Source organism: Heptranchias perlo, chromosome 38 (assembly GCF_035084215.1).
Source record: "Heptranchias perlo isolate sHepPer1 chromosome 38, sHepPer1.hap1, whole genome shotgun sequence".
Classification (NCBI taxonomy): domain Eukaryota; kingdom Metazoa; phylum Chordata; class Chondrichthyes; order Hexanchiformes; family Hexanchidae; genus Heptranchias; species Heptranchias perlo.
The window spans coordinates 7,526,632-7,547,543 of NC_090362.1; the positions used below are offsets into that span (position 1 = coordinate 7,526,632).

General features: G+C 44.3%; 1 protein-coding gene across 3 annotated transcripts in view; it reads left to right on the top strand.

Annotated features, from left to right (window-relative positions):
• sin3aa (SIN3 transcription regulator family member Aa) overlaps positions 1-20,912 on the top strand; it is a 111,216-nt gene that overhangs the window by 11,027 nt on the left and 79,277 nt on the right. For 2 of the 3 annotated variants that reach the window (XM_067973359.1, XM_067973361.1), the window contains exon 1: positions 13,554-13,736. The exons of the other annotated variant lie outside the window; for it this stretch is intronic. The gene's annotated coding sequence lies outside the window, so the exon portion shown is untranslated. Of the gene's footprint in view, positions 1-13,553; positions 13,737-20,912 lie in introns of those variants that run through there. 3 annotated transcript variants of the gene reach the window in all.

A 20,912-nucleotide genomic window follows, 5' to 3' on the forward strand; every position in this document is an offset into this window, starting at 1 on the left:
CTCGCGCTCCCTCTCTCTCTCGGTCTCGCGCTCCCTCTCTCTCTCGGTCTCGCGCTCCCTCTCTCTCTCGGTCTCGCGCTCCCTCTCTCTCTCGGTCTCGCGCTCCCTCTCTCTCTCGGTCTCGCGCTCCCTCTCTCTCTCGGTCTCGCGCTCCCTCTCTCTCTCGGTCTCGCGCTCCCTCTCTCTCTCGGTCTCGCGCTCCCTCTCTCTCGGTCTCGCGCTCCCTCTCTCTCTCGGTCTCGCGCTCCCTCTCTCTCTCGGTCTCGCGCTCCCTCTCTCTCTCGGTCTCGCGCTCCCTCTCTCGGTCTCGCGCTCTCTCTCTCTCTCTCTCTCCCTCTCTCCCGGTCTCTCTCTCTCTCTCCCTCTCTCTCGGTCTCGCGCTCTCTCTCTCTCTCTCTCTCTCGGTCTCGCGCTCTCTCTCCCTCTGTCCCCGACTCTGTGTGTCTCTCTCTCTCTCTCTCTCTCCGTTGACTGTAAGGGCCCTTGGAGAGATGTGTTTGGGCAGTCTCAGTTCCCAGTCGCACAGCCCCAGTGTGAAATTGCTCATAATTTGGCACTAAATGACAATCTCACTCGGTGAGGCTGTACGGTTTGAGTATTGTAGGGAAAAAAATCACATTAGTGCAATTGGGGTTGCACTTCTGAAATTAGTGCTGATGCACCTTGTTGGAGAAGAGGAGAGGGAGCTCTGTATCTGGTCACACTCTACCTGATGTGGAGTGCTCTGGTTCTGTTCTGATTGAGCTGATGCTACATCGCTAGTCCAGTTGCTGCACAGGAATCTTTTTGCTCAGACTAGAGTGACTGAAATATTTTTTTAAAAAAACAATATTTTGTTCCCTAGCACCAATAATTTGGTGAACCCAAACGTTGGCCAAAAAATATATATATATATGTGGGATCTTGCTGTGCGCAAACTGGCTGCTGTGTTTCCTACATTACAACAGGGACTACACTTCAAAAGTTCTTTATTGGCTGTAAAGCGCTTTGGGATGTCCTGAGGTCGTGAAAGGCGCTATATAAATGCAAGCTTTTTCTTTCTTTTAATTATATAAAAGGATTGATTTGAGATGGAGCACAGGTATGGCAGCAGGTTCTCTGGAGCAGAGCCAGTGAAACGCAGACCACAGGTGTCAGAATATGGGAAAGGGTGTGATTTTGTTCTGATTAGGCAAATACTACAGAACTTGCCAATCTTCTACGTATGAATATTGATTATAAAATGCAGCATGCCTGGTAAATAGGACAGGGAAAGGAGGCACTCCCAGACGTCTCAGCGTCATTCTCGAGCCAGTTACCTGAAGGGTCACAAAAGCAGACAAGATTCTTTGTTCTTCCCTCTGTTGACACACCAAGCCTTGTTACAGTTACTTCCCCAAATGGACTGGCTGAAACTGGGGGCTTGCTATGTCGGGATATGGACAAGGGCAGCGGGTACATGGGAACACCATCACCTCCAAATTCCCCTCCAAGTCGGACACCATCCCGACTTGGATATTTATCGTCACTGGGTCAAAATCCTGCAACTCCCTCCCCAGCAGCACTGTGGGAGAACCTTCACCACACGGACTGCAGCGGTTCAAGAAGGCGGCTCACCACCACCTTCTCAAGGGCAACTAGCGATGGGCAATAAATGCCGGCCTTGCCAGCGACGCCCGCATCCCAAGAATTATATATTTTTTAAAACCCTGTTCTACCACTATATATGGAGCCTCACCTTGGTGTCCAGGTGGCCTTTTTCAACTTGCTGTCTTGCTTTTAATCCAAGTACTTTCATCCAAGTACAGGGATAGTCTAGTTCGAATACTGTGACTAAACAGTAACTCATATACATGTGTGTTTGTTACAAATGGTAATGCCTACCTGTACTATTCAAAGTGTTCTCAGAGACCAAATACATCTGAACTATTTCCTATGCTTTGGTGGTGCAAAAATAAAAGCTGCCTTGACGTTTTAAAAATAAAATTATGTTGCGTCAGCTCTGAGAAAGCTAGGCCGTTCAGGGGTGATGTCAGGAAGCACTTCTTCACACAATGGGTAGTGGAAATCTGGAACTCTCTCCCCCAAAAAGCTGTCGAGGCTGGGGGTCAATTGAAAATTTCAAAACGGAGATTGATAGATTTTTGTCAGGTAAGGGTATTAAGGGTTACAGAACCAAGGCGGGTAGATGGAGTTAAGATACAGAACATGATCTAATTGAATGGCGGAACAGACTCGAGGGGCTGAATGGCCTCCTCCTGTTCCTGTGAAAGACAAAGGCTTTTTTTGCAATGTCCAACAGCTTAATATGGAGGGCACCAGGGCTTAGTCCAGATGATCAGTTGGATCTGGTTGTATCAAAGATGGTGTCACTCATATCAGCATGTGTACCTTTTGGGATCGATTCAGAGGTGTGATGGTGATTTTAAAAATAATTTGATGGTGGAGTGCTAGCGCACGGGATTCTCCCAGTTATTACAGACAGGGTGGGATCCTGATATGGACCATGTGCTGGAAGAGAGAGATGGGGGGTGATTTTAAACCCCAAGAACGGGGTGGGTTGGGGGCGGGTGGGAGTTGAAAAGAGTTTTTTTTTGGGGTCGCGACCGCAACCCGGCTTTATTTCCGGGTTTAACGTCGGCGCGGAAAAGTAGAGGCTTCCCACCGGGAACGCAAAAATGCAGTTTCGACCCAAAAAAACAACTATTTTCACTCCCACCCGCCCCCAACCCACCCGTTCTTGGGGTTTAAAATCACCCCCGTGGAGTGAAGATTCCCAGGCCTTTGACTGTGCTGCTTTATGTTTAGTTACTAGGAGATGCGCAAGGACAACTAAAAACAAGTTGTCCTCTGAATTTGCACCCCACACCAGAGGGTAATTGCAGGGGGAGTCACCACAATTCCAAGACACTGCACAGATCCACCTTGAATTCTGGTGGTTTTTGATATTTTCGTTGTAGTTCTGAGCTGGTTGTATTTCTGACACCATTGCTCCATATTCAGGGAATACGCTGATAAATTGTGACAAACCCATAGCTAGTTTGCCACAAAATGTAACCCCTGGCATCGGGCTTTCTATAAACTGGTTAAAAATAGCTAATCTGCAATCTTTGAATAACTTCTGCCCCCCGTCTGGCTCTATGATTGAGGGTTGGTGTTTTGCGTCAGAGTATCTGAACATTAAGATAGAATGCTGTGAATTTTGAAGACTTGGGTTGGACCTATTGTTAAACTTTGAAATACAGTTATATTAATGCATAACTACTTAAGAACAGGAGACAGCTTAGAACAATAAAAGGCCATTTTGCCCATCAAGCCCATTCTCTGTACACACTTTACATTGTGCACTGTCTTGGAGTGAATTTGTCCAATTCACCCATTCTTCTTTGGGACGTGATCAACCACAGTTAACACCTCCAAGTGCCAGCTTGGCTCAGTTGGCAGCACACTCGCCTCTGAGTCGGAAGACTGTGGGTTCAAGTCCAACTCCAACTCCAGAGACTTAAGGTGGATGTAAAAGATCCTGTGGCACTATTTGAAGGGGCGTCCTGGCCAGCAATTGCCTTCACGAGGGCAATTAGGGATGGGCGATAAATGCTGGCCTTGCCAGCGACACCCACATCCCATGAACGAATTTTTAAAAAAGCATTTATCTGCTTATCCAATACCACCAAAAATAGACTAAATTGTTTTATTGCTGTTTGAGGGACTTTACTTGTGCAAATTGACTGCTGCAATTGTCTATGTAACAGCTACTACACTTCAAAAAGTAATCCATTGGTTGTGATACATCTTGGGATGTTTTACTACGTTAAAGGCGCTATATAAATGCAAGTAGTTGTTGCTTTGGGATGACCTGAGGACCTGATAGGGTTATGTATAAGTGTGAGTTCTTCCTGTCATTCAAAGGAGATAATACTGAAATATCTCTCGCCTTCTAAGTTTGTTGAGCAGGGCATTAATCCAGTCTTGCATTCCACATTATTCTTGTCCTGGCCAACCTTCATCTCTCAACTAACACCACCAAAAAAACGATGACCAGGTCATTTATCTCATTGCTGGGTGTGGGACTTTGCTACCGTGCAAATCGACTGCCTCGTTTGCCGGTGCCTTGCTGAGTGCACTTCGAAAGTAATCCATTGCTCTGGGACATCCTGCGGGTCACGAGAAGGTACGATACAATTGCAAGTTTGTTCCTCCTTCAACTCCGACCAATTGCATTCCACAGGAGCCCCACGATAGCGTGGGAGACATCATGTTGGATGAAACATTTGAATCTCTGTGATGGGTCCTTATTCTAATCCCCTTCAGTCTCATTCTTAATCAGATATTTATCCTGCTGTTTACCCAGGAGTTAATTGGCACGGCATTAATTGCTGTTGCTGGGAATCTATTCCACATATCTATTACTCTGGGGGACAGAATGTTCCAGTCTGTAATCGTGCTTAAGGCTAGTTAATTTTATACTCTTACCGTCTATTTATTCTATTACAGTAGCCTGTTGCCATCTACATTTGCTGTGCCTCATAATTTTAAAAACTTGGATCATTGTCACCTCTTGGAAGTTTTATTTTGCCAAATTTCCCCCTCTCCCATGCCTCTTACTGGGATACCTATCCACAGGTGCTGGTAGACTTTGTGCCTCTATTAAGTGGCTATTCTTCATACCCGAGTCTAGACAACAACATCTTTTAATGCATTGAGTGTCGACAGGGTATTCAACTGTGTAAAGCATCACAATCCTCTCCACACCAACTTCCACACATGCAGCATCTACTGGATAGTCATTGAGTACAAACACCAGTTGGATGTTCTTCTCCCTAGTTTGGGGAGCTGAAGTCAATCAGTGCAACCAGCTGAGATCGGCCAACAGCACAGAATAAAAACCATAACTGGAACTTCCTGCTCTGGGCAGTGGCTTTTACCCAGTCGGTCACTGGGGTAGCCCCAATTTGTGTTTTTCCCATTGAAAATAAGCTCAGTTCTGCGCATATTTATTTATCAAACAATACTTTCCTAAAACTAAACCCATTTCATGGTTGAATCCTATTAAGTTGGTGGTCCATGTGATGTACTTGGATCAGATGAAAAATATCCAATTTTTAAATCTTTCTACAGCAGCCATTTAATCACCTGGTAATTCATTCTCAACAGAAACAGCGAGATCTCTTAACAAGGACCTACTTTACACAAAATTCTTAGCGTTCTCAGCTGTGCCTTTGTTTTTAGCTGAGATTTGGCAGTGGGTTCAATCATATTTTCTGTGCTGAGTATTAACAGTCAGTTAATTTGGAAATATTTGCCTAGATCTGGAAATTAATACCACGGGAGTGAAGTGTTCTGAGTTCGATTTCCATGCAGCTCTGAGCTTTCATTAACCTCCCACCAAGGGTGCAGCACTAGATCTTAAAGTCCAGACCCAGTCTATTTACACCCTTTTTAAAAAAAAAAATCTGGCCTTGACCCCACATTCATCCCCCTCCCCAGTTATGGATCTCACATCTCCGTTATAAATAGCCTTCCCCCTGATCCCTACTGGCCATAGGCTCACTCCCAACTTCATTTCATCAGAGCTTTGCTAAGCAATGATAACAAAGCCTATAAAATACTTCTACAAGAATATATTAAAGAAAGACTTGCATTTTGGTAGTACCTTATTGTGCGTCTCAGCAACGCCTCAAAGTGAGTCATGTAAAATTAATTACAGTGACTGTGCAGGCAGCCATTTTGTGCACAGCAAGGCAGTGAGGTGAATGCCCCCTCAATTTGTTTCAGTGGTGATATTAGTTGAGAGATTATTATTCCTCCTGTTTCTCTTCGAATAGTGTCGTAAAGTCTTTAACAACCATCCGAACCACCTGAATGGGGCTGCATGTTTGACATCTTATCCAAAGGACCTGCGACAATGCAGCACTCCTTCAGTACTGCACTGGAATGCTCAAGGCTATGAAACCACAACCTTCTGACTCAAGAAGTGAGAGCGTTAACCAACTGAGCCAAATTGATACACGTCATAGCAACTACTTGCATTTATACAGAGTTTCCCATGTCCAAAAGATGATTTAGAGAGCGGACCATCAAAAAAAACAATGGAGGGAAGAAAAAGTAGATGGAATTAGGGAACGTGGTTGAAGAAACATATATTGAGAAGGTTTTTGAAAGCAGGAAGGGAGGAGATAAATTGGATGGATTTAGGAGGGAGTTCCAGAGGAATGGTGACTTAAAGAGCAGCTGCCAATGGTGAAATGAAGAGGACAGAGAACAAGGAGCAGACCAGTGTCAGAGGAACTAAGGGATATGGGACGTCACTGAGGGAGGCTGTGGAGGCATTTGAAGGTGAGGGCAAGAATTTTGAAATTGATACAGAGAGGCACAGGGAGCACAAGCAAGAACCGGGGTGATGGAATAGAATGAGCATCAATAAATTTAGAAAAATGTTTAAATTGAGAAACCTACTTGAATGTCAGGCAACTTTAAGGTTGAAAGAAAAGTAAGAGAGATGAGTAGGAAGAATTGATGAAGAGACGCCAAGCTTTAGCTTTAAAATCCTGAAGATTGTAAGAGGAAGGAATGACTGGGGGAGGTGAGGAGTTCCACAGATTGGGGGACTTGGGAAAGAATGAGTCGGAATAGAAGACCGTGCAAAGGGTCTTGATTCTTCACAGTGGGGATGGAGGGAGTCGGAAGAGCATGTAGAGAAGTGTATTTGGAGCTTGGATGGAGAGAAGAAAGTGGATCACCAATAGAGAGACGAGAGATTGGAGGCTGGAGAGGGATTTCCTTTCAGGTGGCAAGCTTTGTTATATAGTAACTAGTTACACCGTTAACCACAAGGTTTTAACATCAAATGTTTCTAGAACAGCTGACATCACTTTGAAGATATTATGCAACATATTATCATCTTAATTATCCCATGGAATAGAATTTGTGTATCTATATTTATAAGGAGAGAGGAAGAGGACATATCATGCTTAAATATGGATTTTCTTTTTACAATCATATCACACTGATACTCTATTTATAGTACATGTGCCAAGATAATTTAATGAGGGGGAGGGGAATGAACTGGAATGAATTGTAATTCTTCGACCTAGAAAGGGAAATATTTTAATGGGTGGTTTTGCAGCCCAAGGAAGTCCTTCTTCATGATGTCATCTTCTCAGCATTATACATATGGAAACAAAAGTTTCTCTGCACAAGTATTAGAGGTGAATATTTCTATTAGGGACTAATTAAGCTTTGTTTGCTCAGCATCACTTTGATTATGGTCGGCCAGGAAGTTCCATTGCTGGACCCACGTCCTCTGGCTCTGATTGTCCATCCCTGTCCTGCTTCTCACTTCCTCTGGTTTTACATCCAATTGCCCTCAAAGGCTGCTGTGTTCAAAGCCTCAGACACCCAGAGCACAGGTTTCCTGTGGTCTTGTTTTCCACAGTAGAAATGAGTTGACTGTTCAACATCCCAGCATGGCAGATTCATCTGGTTTAAGAAAGATATTAACTGGTGCAATGGGAAGCACTGCCAAAAAATAAATAAATCTGAAGTTGGCTTTTTGTGCACCTGTGCATCCAAGACAGAAGCAAAGCGTGTATCAGTTTTGTTTACTAACAGCATATTTCTGGCCTCTAAAACGTAACCTGTTCTTCTCCTCACCTCTTTGGATGGGCACATCTCTACTGTGCCAATTAATGTCTTGTCAACCCCTCAACAGGTACTCCTGAGTGTGAGCAAAGGCTCGTTCCTCTCTCCCCATCCAAGAAGAATGGGTAAGTTTGATCTCCCTCCAACCCAGAGGAGATTGGCAGTGCCGTCACTATGGGGTCATCATTATATAAATAGCAAGGCAAAGAGGCTGGGTTCCTAACTGTGGTCTAGTTGAAAGTTGAATGCTGCAGTGTTCAATACTTTGCCAGCTACAATAGTAACTCTGAGAATTGTTTTTTAAAGTAATGGTAATGTCCCCATTTTGCTGTGCATTTTCTCAAGCACCACCTCCCTCACAAGTGGACTGTTCCACTCCAGCTGCTGAGGTGAGTTCCAGACAATGGCAAACTGTTTCGGTCTAACAGTAAAAGCTTGACTGGATGACATTTACATAAACACGCTGCTTTGTATGAGAATAGTTTTTGCTGTGAAATTAACAATGCTCTAACTAGATTTGCTTCTTTTAATTGGGCCACTGGGAATCCCAGTGTAACCGGGCAGAAATCAGTATCACAAGTGCCCCCTTTAGAAAGTCACCGCGAATAAAAAATAATCTAACCCAAGGTCCACTCAAACTGAAAGAAGCCGTAACATAAACTAAATCTAGTATTTCGTTGGTGTTGTCAATTATATAATTAACGTCCAGCGGTGCCCACCGATTTAAAGGCACCAGTGGGATTCGAAGCCTGGATCTCCTGTTTACAAGACAAGTGTTTGAGCCTCTAAGCCATGTTGCCCAACTAATTTTCACAAGCTTTGTCTAAATGCATCAGCAACTCCAATCAAGCTTTAACATCCACATGGCAGGGAATGGTTTGGATCCATTGACCCCTGGATTATGGGCCCAGCATTCTTCACTCTGCTAGGCTCTCCAACTAGATTTGCTGACAACCTCACAACCAGTTGTCTCCCACCGTTTCCTTCTGTTTTCTCCTGAAGGCAGTGACTTGCTGAGGTGTGATTCCACATGTGCTCTCAATTGGCAATTCGTCATTTAGCAGCATAGACATTGATTGTTGACTGGCTCTTTGGCCACCGGAGGCATAACAGCCACGCCGAACCCTGTCCTGCCTCTGCTGCTATCCTCACTTCCCCTTGCCCACCAAGCCAAACCTTCCCCCCCCCCCCCCCCCACCAGGGCTCTCCTTCCCTAACCCTGAATCACCATCTCTGTCTAGTTTCTCTCCCATCTCCCCCCATGTCCTCTCCCATCTATGAGATCAACACCATTCCCACTAAACTGCTGACCACCCAACTTCCTTTTGGCCTCCATGCTAACTGACATTATAAACGGTTCCCTCTCCTCAGGCGCAGTCCCTTTCAAAACTGCTTTAACTTCCCCTCCACTCTTCAGAAAAGCCCACCCTGAACCACTGTCCATGCAGACTAACTCCGCCATCTCCAATCTCCATTTCAACAGCAACTTACATTCATACAGTGCCTTTACATAGAATCTACAGCACAGAAAAAGGCTATTCTGTCTCCGCCCCTGCCTCAGCTCATCTGCTGCTGAAACCTTCATCCATGCCTTTGTTACCTCCAGACTAGACTATTCCAATGCTCTCCTGGCCGGCCTCCCATCTTCCACCCTCCATAAGCTTTAGCTCATCCAAAACTCTGCTGTCTGTACCCTAACTCGCACCAAGTCCCATTCTCCCATCACCCCTGTGCTCACTGACCTACATTGGCTCCTGGCCCGGGAATGCCTCAGTTTTAAAATTCTAATCCTTGATTTCAAATCCCTCCATGACCTCGCCCCTCCCTATCTCTGTAACCTCCTCCAGCCCTGCAACCCTCCGAGATCTCTGCGCTCCTCCAGTTCTTGTCTCTTGCAGATCCCTGATTTTAATCGCTCCGCCATTGGAGCCCGTGCCTTCAGCTGCTTAGGCCCTAATCTCTGGAATTCCTCTCCTTCTTTAAGATGCTCCTTAAAATTTCCCTCTTTGACCAAACGTTTGGTCACCTGTCCTAATACCTCCTTATGTAGCTCGGTGTCAAATTTTGTTTGATGATACTGCTGTGAAGCGCCTTGGAATGCTTTACTATATTAAAGGCGCTATATAAATGCAAGTTGTTGTTGTTATTTGACCTAACTATGCTACTCATGAGCCTCTTACCACTCTTAATTACCTCTCCTCACCCCGTATCCCTCTATTCCCTTCCCCCTCATGGAGCATCAAGTCTTCCTTTAAATGTGTTAATACTATCTGCTTCAACCACTCCATGTGGCAGTGAGTTTCATGTTCTCTCAACACTGTAAAGAAATTCCTCCTAAATTCTTTCTTTGATCTGTTAGAGGCAATTGTACATTTTTGCTGCCTTGTTCTGGACTCACCCACAAGGGTATCCACCATATCAAACCTCTTTATAATTTTAAAGACCTCGATCGGGCCTCCTCGTTTCCAGAGAAAAGAGTCCCAGCCCGCGCACTCTTTCCTGATAGTTGCATCCTCTCAATTCTGGCAAGATTCTTGTCAATCTTTTTTTGCAATTTCTCCAGTGTTTCAATATCCTTTTTGTAGCATAGAGACCGGAACTGTGCACTGTATTGCCAAGAGTGATCTAAGCAAGGTTCTATATAAATGTAACTCTACCTCCCTGCTTTTGTATTCTATTCCTCTAGGAATGAACCCCAGTAGTTTGTTTGCACTCTTTATGGCCGTAAGAACTTGTGTTGCTACTTTTAGTGATCGCTGTATCTGTTTTCACAGACATCTTCTTCCCTTCTAAGGAATGAGTGGTCTACTTATTCCTCCCACCAAAAGAAAGCACCTCACACTTTGCTATATTGAATTTCACTTGCCATTTGCTTACTCTGCAAGCCTAATGTAGATGAAACATCCAAAGATGCTTTACAGAGGCATAAGGGACGTTTGGATGGCAAGCCAACAAAGGAGATATTTAGAAGGGGTTTGGTTAGAGTTGGGTTTTAAGGAGGCAGAGGTGGGGGTTAGGGAGGCAGTTGCAGTGTTGCTTAAGTCATGGCTGCCAATGGTGATGCAAAGGTGGGGGGGGGGGGGGAAATAACATCTAGTTTTGGATGAGCTAAACGCTGGGATGACCAAAGCCGTTGTTTTCGGCCCCTGCCACAAACCTATACCGTCTCCATCAGATTCACTGCCACCTCCCCCCACCGGGCATTCTCAGGCTGCAGCAGATTGATTGCATTCTTGGTGCACTAATCGACTTTGAGCTGTGTTTTTGATCCCATATTCTCTCCAGCACAAACACTGCCTATTTCCACCTCCACTCAAACCCTCATTCATTCCTTGGTCACCTCCAGACTGGACTATTCCACTGCTCTACCGGCCGGCCTCCCATCCTCCACCATCTGTAAAATTCTGATGCCTGTGTCCCATTATTCTCCAGTCTCCATAAGGATTGACGATGGTGGACTGTGGAAGGACCAAGTATTGCTTCTCAATCACCTGTCCTCACTCGTCTACATTGGTTCCTGGTCCCCAAACTCCTCAAATTTAAGAATTACATCCTTGTGTTTAAATCCTCCCCCTGGCTTCGCCCCTCCCTGGCTCTGTAATCTCCTCCAGCTCTACAACCCCATCCCTGAATTCTCAGTTCTTCAGACTCTGGCCTCTTGTGCATCACGTTCTCCTCACTGTTGGTAGCCACACCATCAGCTGCCTCGGCTTCATACCCTGGAATTTGCTCCCTAAACCACTCTGCCTCCCCTTAAACCTCCATCTTTGACCAAGCTTTTAGTTGCTCCTTCCAGGAACATAGGAGTAGGTCATTCAATTAGATAATGGCTGATCTGTATCTTAACTCCATCTACCCACCTTGATTCTTTACCCCTTAATACCTAACAAAAATCTATCAATCTGTTTTGAAATTTAATTTTAGCCTCAACCCTTTTTTTTTTGGAGGTTGGAAGTGTTCTAGATTTCCTTTCTAATTTCACCTCCTTTGGTTTTGTGTTTTTTTCCTTATGGTTCAGCGATGTGCCTTAGGATATTTTTCTAGGCTAAAGGTGCTGACTAGATGCTAGTTGTCATCCTTATCTGACATCCACATATGAATATTCCAGCATTGTAGGATTGTGATCAAGATCAGATGAACTGGATGACTTTTTCCCCCTTCCTCACCTCATTGCCCACACACTGTGATCAACTAACCCAGCAGACACCAGGGATCGGGATGCAATTTTCCCACTCTATAATGCTCCATGTAACACCACTTGGTGCATCTTTGATCTTAATTGAACAGCATAATTGTTCTCCAGTCTGCACAAGGATCAATGATGGTAGACTGTGGAAAGAGTTATAGTGTGGGAAATCTATTTAATATTAGTCCCTTATGGCTATGCATACTTATCTTTTTTCTTACAATTAAAATGTAAAGTACGAGAAGCTTTTTAAAAAATCATACAGTATGGGCACGAGAGATTTGTCACTTAGCATTGCTCACAGCAGCTGATGAGGTTTCTGCAAACAAGGCCTCAAGTTTGGTAGCACTTTTAGCAGGTGTCTGTCCATCCTCTCCTGTTCAGGAGAACAGGTGACATTGGGCAAAACTTTGAAGACAGATGTTACAAATAAATAAATGCCAGCTTGTCAGTATAACCTTTTATAGAATAATTAAGTGATTTATGACTTGCAATATCAAATGGTAACAAAGTTTCTGCTTTACAAATTGCCTAACTCAATTCCCTTGAGCATTCAATTCAAAATTATGGGGCTGCTCCCAGTTAACAGTCTAGGCATTTTCCAATCGAGTATGAGTTTTTGATGTTGAAATGGAAAGGGATCAGTTAGACAATATCATGAGGATAAAGTTCCTAATTTCTGTTTACTCTTAAGCCAAAATATTTTACAGGTAGCTGTCAAAACTTTGCTATTTACTTTGAAAAAAACTAAACAATTCAAAACATTGCAACATTCTAATAAATAAATGTTTGAGTTGGTCTTGATTATAATTAATTTGACTGAATAAATACCACCTTTCTGAATCATATACAACCGTTGCACTGATCCAGCTAACTAGGGGGGGGTTGCAGTATGCACAGGTATCTGGGAGTCCTGTGAATAAAGTCAACCACTTTAGTTCCAGGGTAGAGATTTTAATGCAATATTATTCAATATAAAGATTGCAAAACAAAAAAAAAATCTTAGTCCATAACCGATTGCCAGGAGGTAGCTTGCTCCAGAACACAGTAGCCTGACCCAGCCATTGTTTGGCAGCAGAGGTGGATTCAGTCACGCTTGGGAATTCATTCAGAACATAACGAGCCTGAATGGTACTGTTGAAGTTAGCGCGGTTAATAAAACATCCACAAACAAGCAACTGAATGCAAACCTGTGCTGCCTATTCCTACTGTGAAAAATGGTGACCTGCTTCCCCTGTAATAGAGCCAGTACCAGTCGTGGCACTTCCGCTATTAAAGGCAACTGCCTGTCCATCATGTTGATGGACGTTGCAGTTGACCAATGGAAACGCACCAGTCCGCTTAATTTAGCAAACTGACCAATGATCAAGTGGCAGAGGGCGGGGCTATGGGCTGCCGTTTGTTTTGCGGTTGTGAGCATGCGCGGGGACCCGTTGTCAGCTCGGAAGCGCGAGCTGCGAGATTGACAGCGCCATTGGACCAATTAACTGCCCCGTTTCCCCGCCGAACCCGTTGGAGGCGCTTCCGTTGACGGCCAATAGCCGCGGGGCGGGGGTGGGATTTCCGGTCCCGGCGTCTGCCAATCACGCTCGAAGGTAGGCGGGGCTCGGTTGTCAGGTTACAAACGACAGCCGGATGATTGACGTCGCCCGTCAACCAATGAGCGATTCGCATTGCGGCCGCCGTGGTGCCGCGGGAACCAATGTTGCGCGAGATAGGGCGGGACTTCCTGCGCGGCGCGCCGTTGATTGACAGGTAGTGAGCGGACGAACAGACGGCCTCCGTTCAGAGCTGTTTGGTTTTATTTTTTTTGCCCCCCCCCCCGCTGGAGGGGTTCGCGGGATTTCTCCGCCGCCGCTTCCCGGACGCGGAGAGAGAGAGACGGGACAGAGGGACTCTGCATCCGCCGGGGCCTCCGCCTCTCGGACCGGTGAGTGAAGGGGGCCTGTGCGGGTGAGGTGTTTGTGTGCTGTGCTTGTGCCGGGAGGGGGGCTGCGCTGCTCGGTGTGTGTGTGTGTGTGTGAGGAGGAGGAGGAGGAGGAGGAACCCGCGGCCTGCACAACAATCGGCGCCTTGGGCTCGCATTCGGGCGGCAACTTGAAGTGGACGGGGAGGGAAGCGATCGGCGTGCAGACGGGATCGAAGCGGCGATCGGGCGGGCTGAGGAGTTGGGGGGGGGGGAAAGAGGGAATGGGAAAGCCGGGCGATCGGTGGGGGGAGAGAGAGAGAGGGGGGCTGAGGGGGAAGCCGAGCGGCGATCGAGCCGGAGGGCTTCCGAGCGGGAGGGATCGGCGCTGAGGAGGACCTGGGGGAGGGAGAGGGAGAGAGGGCGGGGATGGTGGTGGTGGTGGTGGTGTGGGGAGGGATGTGCGAGTGGATCGTGAGGCAGATCCAGCCCACGGGGGCCTGAGGCGGGAGGGTCTTTTGAAACGAGGGTGGGGGGGGTCTGAACGGAGGGGAGCGATCGGGCTTGAGGGCATCCGAGGAGAGAAAGGGGCCGAAGGCGAGCGGGGATTGGCGCTAAGGGCATCCAAGGAGGAGACACGAGGGGGAGGGGTTTGTGGATCCACGGGGAAAGTTGCTGCTTCGGGTGTGTGTGTGTGGACGGGGCAATGAGGGAGGGACCTGAGGGGGTGGAGATTAGGGAAATTTAGGGGCATGGTTTGGATCGGAGAGGTTGGGGGAAGCAGGAATTGGGGATAATGAGGACCAAGAAGGGCTTTGGGGGGGGGAGTAATCTCATTGAAAAACTTAATATCAAGCTGGAAATTATGTGTAAGTAAACAGGCTGAAGCTGGTATTGTACATTTGGCAATTCTTATAGTGTGTTGAGGTGGAGTAGAGAGACTCTCAGTAAACGTCTCCATCAAAATATGTGAGTGCTGCAAAATCTGAAATAAAAATAGAAAATAAGTGGAATGGCGCAAGAGATCCGTCTATCTAAAAAATGACAGGTTAGCATCGCAGGTGGAGTGGCTCTGAGTTATGATATAAGTTCACCACCTGAAATGCCACTGTGTCCTTTTAGATGCTTACAGATCAGCTTGGTATTTCCAGCATCATTTGTTCTTCTTCCATTAGATTACAAGTAAACATGTGAATTAATAAAAGTGCCAGGTAATTCTCAGGTGGACGTAAAAGATCCCACAGCACAATTCAAAGAAGAGCAGGGGAGTTCTACCTGGTGTCCTGGCCAATATTTATACCTCAACCAACATCACTAAAACAGATTATCTGGTTACTTATCTCCTGTTTGTTTGTGGGACCTTGCTGTACAGAAATTAGCTTCCAAGTTTCCCTACATTCTAACAGTGATTACACTTCATTGGCTGCAAATAGCTTTGAAATGCAGGCTTTCTCTTAATTGCATTTGTTCAGGACATTTAAGGTAAAACTTTGTGGTCTTTTCAAAAATTCTACTGGAGATTTTATGAGGAAGAACTCAGTAATATAACTAAGTTTCTAGACAGATGTATTAAGGTAAGAATCAGTGAAGGTTGAGTTATTTGAAGGTGAGCAAGTGGTGGGGTGCTCCTGGGACTGCTACGCATAAGGAAATGTGGGGAGTCCTGTTACTGCAGCGTGATAAGTAGACCTGCAGTATTAGGGGGAGCTGGAGGGGAGAGGATAATTAAATAGCGGGAATATTTTCAATGTGTTCTTTCCATCCATTCAGCCTCCTAGAGTAAAGTCTGTTCTTGTTACAAAGCCATTCAGCCAATGTGGCGTTCCCCCCAAACAAGTTGTACCTTGATTGGATCCCAGAAAATTCAGTACTGATCAAGTTTACACAAGGACCAGTTGGAATCCAGGATCAGACTGGTGATCTGCTCTGGGGACTACAAAGCAGTCGTGTACTGCGGCTGTCTGGTGATTTTGTGATCCATAGTGGTGGTTCTCCATGAGATTGTAAGAAGGAACTTTAAAATCTCACATACAGCAAAGTACGATTTTTAAGATTACTTGCTTTGCATCTCCCAGCTGATGCATTGAATGGTCCCTGACTTTGCATTTCGGATTCACAGTGTAATGTGAATTGCTGATGTAGGTTTAGCTCGGGTCAGATCAGTTGCATGTCCATGACCTCATTTGCCAGGGTGAATCTCTGTGAATCTCAGAGGCTTGTCGGAGCAATTCAACATTGTATCCCTGGTAGCATGCTGAATATTAGGAGTTTGATGTGCCATTTGGGAGCTAAAAATCTCACAAAAGCTGTGGTTGTATTGGTAAGTGATGGGTTTAATTTGTAAACTGCACAAAAAGGAGTGGAGGAGTTAATAGACAGCACAAACGGAGATTGGGGACTAAGATAGTTGGCTGTCGAGTAAGGATGGGGAATGAGGTGGTGTAATATAAAGCCTAAGAGAAAGTGGATGGGGTACATTGATAAAGATTTGGTGAGCGGATGTAAAACTAGAAGCAGAGTATGGTGTGCAAATTGTGCTGTAATTGTTTATTTGGAGATCAATGCTGTATATATAATCAAAGATAATTCTTCAAAATGCCTCCTCCAGACTCTTATTTTGGAATCTAGTATGGACTCTGATGGTGACAGTTTCTTTTTTAGTGCATGAAAAGCTAAATGCTGCACACTTGCTGATAATTTTTGTTTGTTTTCATAGAAAAGACTTTTTCCACAAGGGAAATGCAGTTATCTGATAAAGATTTTAGTAAACTGAGGCTTTTGTGGTGACTTCAGATGATGCCAACGGAGGCAGCAGACCCAGAAACAAACTTTTACAACAATATTCCTGTTCAATTTAACTCAATGAACTGATATCAGGACAGTGTTTAGAGCTGTGTGTAGTGTGAATGCCTCAATCAAATGTGTACAGTGGATTGATTGTGATTTGAGATGGTAGTGGTTCTGTCTGGTGTGTTTGTGCAATGGGGTACAAATAACTTAAAATCTCATGGGGTAAGCAGTGAGAAAAATCAGTTCCTATTTTACATGCCCTAAATGCTAGTTAAGTGATCATTTGATGCACAGGACAATTTTACAACAAACCACATTGTTGCCTTTTATCACAGTTCAGCCTCTCTACTGTGTTTCACATGGTATGATGTTAAAGAGGGAGTTGAAAAGTAAAACGCCAAAGTATGTGCCGGAGAGAGCTCCCAGTCAGAGACCTGCGTATGGGTGCGTGTGAGAACTCCCGGGTGTGGTCTTGTCCAACTTCTTTATTTCTTGAGTCTAAGATGAGCTGAATTTAATTTTGTCGCCTCTCTATCCAAAGTGGCAGGTGTGTTTTTTCCGCCTTATTTTAATGCGGGAATTTTACTATATAGAGATCCACTTCTAACAATTAAATAGTTGGAAAAATTATAGTGACCATAAACAAAGTCTGCCCCCTTTTCTCTTTTTAATTGGATGAATTTTGTGCTTTTTAAGCTGAGGGAGTAGAACAATGTCCTGCTTTTGCACTCACAGTATAATATCAGTATACAGGTATAATATCAGATAGGGATACTAAAACTCACTGTGTGTTGCCCTAGCAATATGCCTTTCAAAAGGACACCCTATACTGTAACGAAAGGGCATTCCCATTCCCCACACCAGCTATATCAATTTAGTGCTGGTTTATGGCCATTTTTGTGATGTGTACTTGTATTCACCAGAAAGCCTGAATATCCTTATAGAGAGGAGATTTTTGTTCTATTCAATCTAAGCCGGATTCAACCAGGTTGTAGAAGTGAAAGGATAGTAGTCTAACAATGCTATACTACCCTCATCTCAGTTGTGATTGTGAATTCTTTTGATTTAAATAGTACCTCTTCAGGGGAACTTGCTTGGAGAAGTTACTAAGTTGTGACAGTATGAAGGAACACAAAGTAACAATCATTCAAGTTTCTTAAGCTAATGACTGCATCTGCTGAAACTAATTCAGTTCTCATACGGTAAAGCTCCCAAGCTGTTCATTGTTGTGAGATCAGTAATGTGGAAACTTGTGATGTAAATGACTGAAATTTCTTGAGTCCAAACCCATTTAAAGTCTCTATTGTGACAGCTGACGAAACAAATCATATAGCTGGCAGTGGGTGGAGCCTATTATACAGATTAAAGTTTAGTTACACTAAGAGTGCCTACAATTGTTTAGCTCAGTGTGTGGGATTACCAGAGCCAAGTTACAGCTGCCTGCTTTCATGCTGCAGCATTGTCTGGGTAAATCACTGTTTAAACTTAGCTTTAAGCTTTGCACACCGAGTGCCAATGGGGTCTTGAGGGAAGCAGGCAAAGCATAATGGGAGTTGTAGTTCCCAATCTCCATGTGAACTGTTTGTAGTGATAAATGATGGGCAGCTATGCAGCTATTTAAGTAGTAGACTGGTATGGTTACAGTGACACTTGTTTTAGCCACATGCACTAATTTTAGTCGAAAACATCTTGCATAAACGCACAATACAGATAAACGTACTTCTCGTCTGCGTGTTTATTTACCAAGGAAGTAGACAGTGTAAAACACTTGTGTTTTCTGGTTTTCGTCTTACTGTTTTACCACCAAATGCACAAAAAGCTTAAAGTGCACATGCATACGCCATGCAAATATGAATATTGATCACATGCCCAACAATGGTGTCTGTTACTCATTTTTTTATTTAGGAATCAGAAATGCAATTAACTACATCTGTGTTCCTAATTAGCTGCATATGGGTTACGTATTGGACAACACTGGTCTAAAACACACGCTGCCACATTCCTCCATACTTGTCAACTATTGTAATTATTTTTGATGCTGAGCCAAAATTTCCAGTGGGGTCCAGTGATTTTTTTCATCATATTTTTTGAAGTGCTTTTCCCCTACGTACAGAGCAGTATGTGGTTTGGAGATGACGCTTGAAGTTAATCAACATCTTGCCGTGTCATTATTTCAGAGTTGATCCATCTTAAGGTCTCTTTCTCTCCCTCTGCTGCCCATAATTGACTACAAATCCACAATTATATCAACAGTGCTTTTATCAGATAGTTACATTCGTTACAAAGCTTGACCATGGCAATGGCCTGGGTACTATGGCTAATTTGAAGTTTAAATACTTTGACCGCTAGTACAGTTCTAATTATGCCTTTGCATTCCCCCGTCGATGAATCCAAATAAACAAAAAGAAAATAAAGTACTCAGCCCCTACGTGTGCTCAGTGCCCTCTTATTTCCTCCTCCACCCCCACCACTTTGCTGCTATATGTATCTAAAAGGGTTAATTTAGATTCAGTCCTAAGTAAGCATGTTGCAGGGGGGCCTTCTACACCCAGTGGAGGATTTTTTATCCCTCAGCCACGCATGCCTAGGGTCCTTCTTATTCGTTGCCAGATTCATTAGTAAAGTTGCACCATTTCTACATTGTAAAATGCCAGTCTTTCCAGCTTCTCTTGAGGGCTGTATTCCCCCAGTGTTGAGCTGTGTTGCGCTGCTGTTTGCTTGCAGTCCAGCTTTGATTAGTTAACTGGTGCTTGTATGTTACTTGAAGGCACTAAAGCCAAATTCTTAGTGTTTAAGGGCTCTGTTGCGTACTAGAACTGCAGGAAGCGTTTCAGCACGCAAGCCTCTGATAACAGAAACTTCCAAAGCTATTTCACGGATCGTTCCAAACTTTAGTAATTTTCATATTAGCCTAAAATGAAATGTCACTTTTGCTGTTAGAATGCCGGTAATTAGCTATGTTGATTACACTGAATGACAGGCATCAAGAGTCATAGTAAGGTACCAGACACAACTGCATTCTTTAACAGTTAGCAAAGTATTTGTTACATTTTTTATGATAGTATAAGAACTTTGCTTGCAGAAATGTCACCATTGAGAACTAAACAGATAAGTGCTGTAGGTTTAGGAAGCTACACCTTCCTCCCCACACACAATTCAAAGATCAGCTTTGAAGATACAGTGTACTTTTATGCAAAAATAAATGCCTCACTGGCATGGATTCAAGTGTTAATTTTTGTTTGTATTTCACGATTTTGGGCCTACAATAGTAAAAATACAATTATTATTTGAAAGCACAGGAAGCTGTAAAACTGCATAATTAGAAGGTGAGAGGGTCGAAGCTTGGAGGTGAGGAAGGGAGATTTGCCAGCAACTAGATAGGGTGTGTGTAATTCACTTACCCAGACAAGAGTTCCTAGCTATAGTGCACATTTGGGGAAACTGCTTTGGTAAGTCCGGTATTCTGTTCATACTGAAACTCCTTGCTGTAATCTGGCTTCAACTATCATATTCACATGGGTGAAACCCTTCTGTTTATATTGTTATTAGATTTGGGGTAGAAAATTGGCATGTTTTGAAAGCTGCTGCTTTGTGACATAATTTGCATTCCTCCCTCTGTTGAATTGTAACTGTGCTGCCTGCATCCTATCTCATACTAAATTCAACTTGCCTATCAGTCCGTTTCCTGTCTCTGAGTGCATTTATTTCAAAATCCTGGTCCACGGGTCCTTCCATTTATTTGCCCCAGCCTATATCTGCAACTTACTGCAGAGCCTTTGTCCCAACTTTCACTGTCCACTTTGCTGATTGTGGCCTACTGTGCATTTCCCCCGTCCCTCTGCTTTGTTATCTTTGGCAGAACTTTCAACCCTGTGCTCTGTAATTGTCAAGCCCATTTACATAGCTATATCTCTTTCCCACCTTCAGAAGCCCATTCAACCATACCGTTGGGCACTTTCCCTAACTTTTCTCATTTCTGCTTGGCATTTGTTTTTCCCGCATCCCACTTCTGTAAAGCACCTTGAACTGTTTCACTACATCAAAGACACCGAATAGGTGGAAATTGTAGTGTGGCTACTTTAGAAAGTTTTTTTTTGTAGGGGGTTCAGTTCTCAAAAAAAAAAGTGTCAGTTTAGTCCGTTTGTGCACACTCTGCTTTGAGTCAGAAGATTGTGGGTTGAAACCCTACTCCAGGACTTGAGCATGCAATCTAGGCTGACACTTTAATGCAGTTCTGAGGGAGTGCCTAATTGTCAGAGGTGCCGTCTATCGGTTGAGGCATTAATCTGAGGCCTTGTCTACCTGTTCTGATGGGCATTATTCAAAGGAAAGTAGAGTTTACTCCCAGTGTCTTGGAGAGCATTCCTCCCAAAATCATACAGATTAACTGGTTGTTCATCTTGGTTGCTA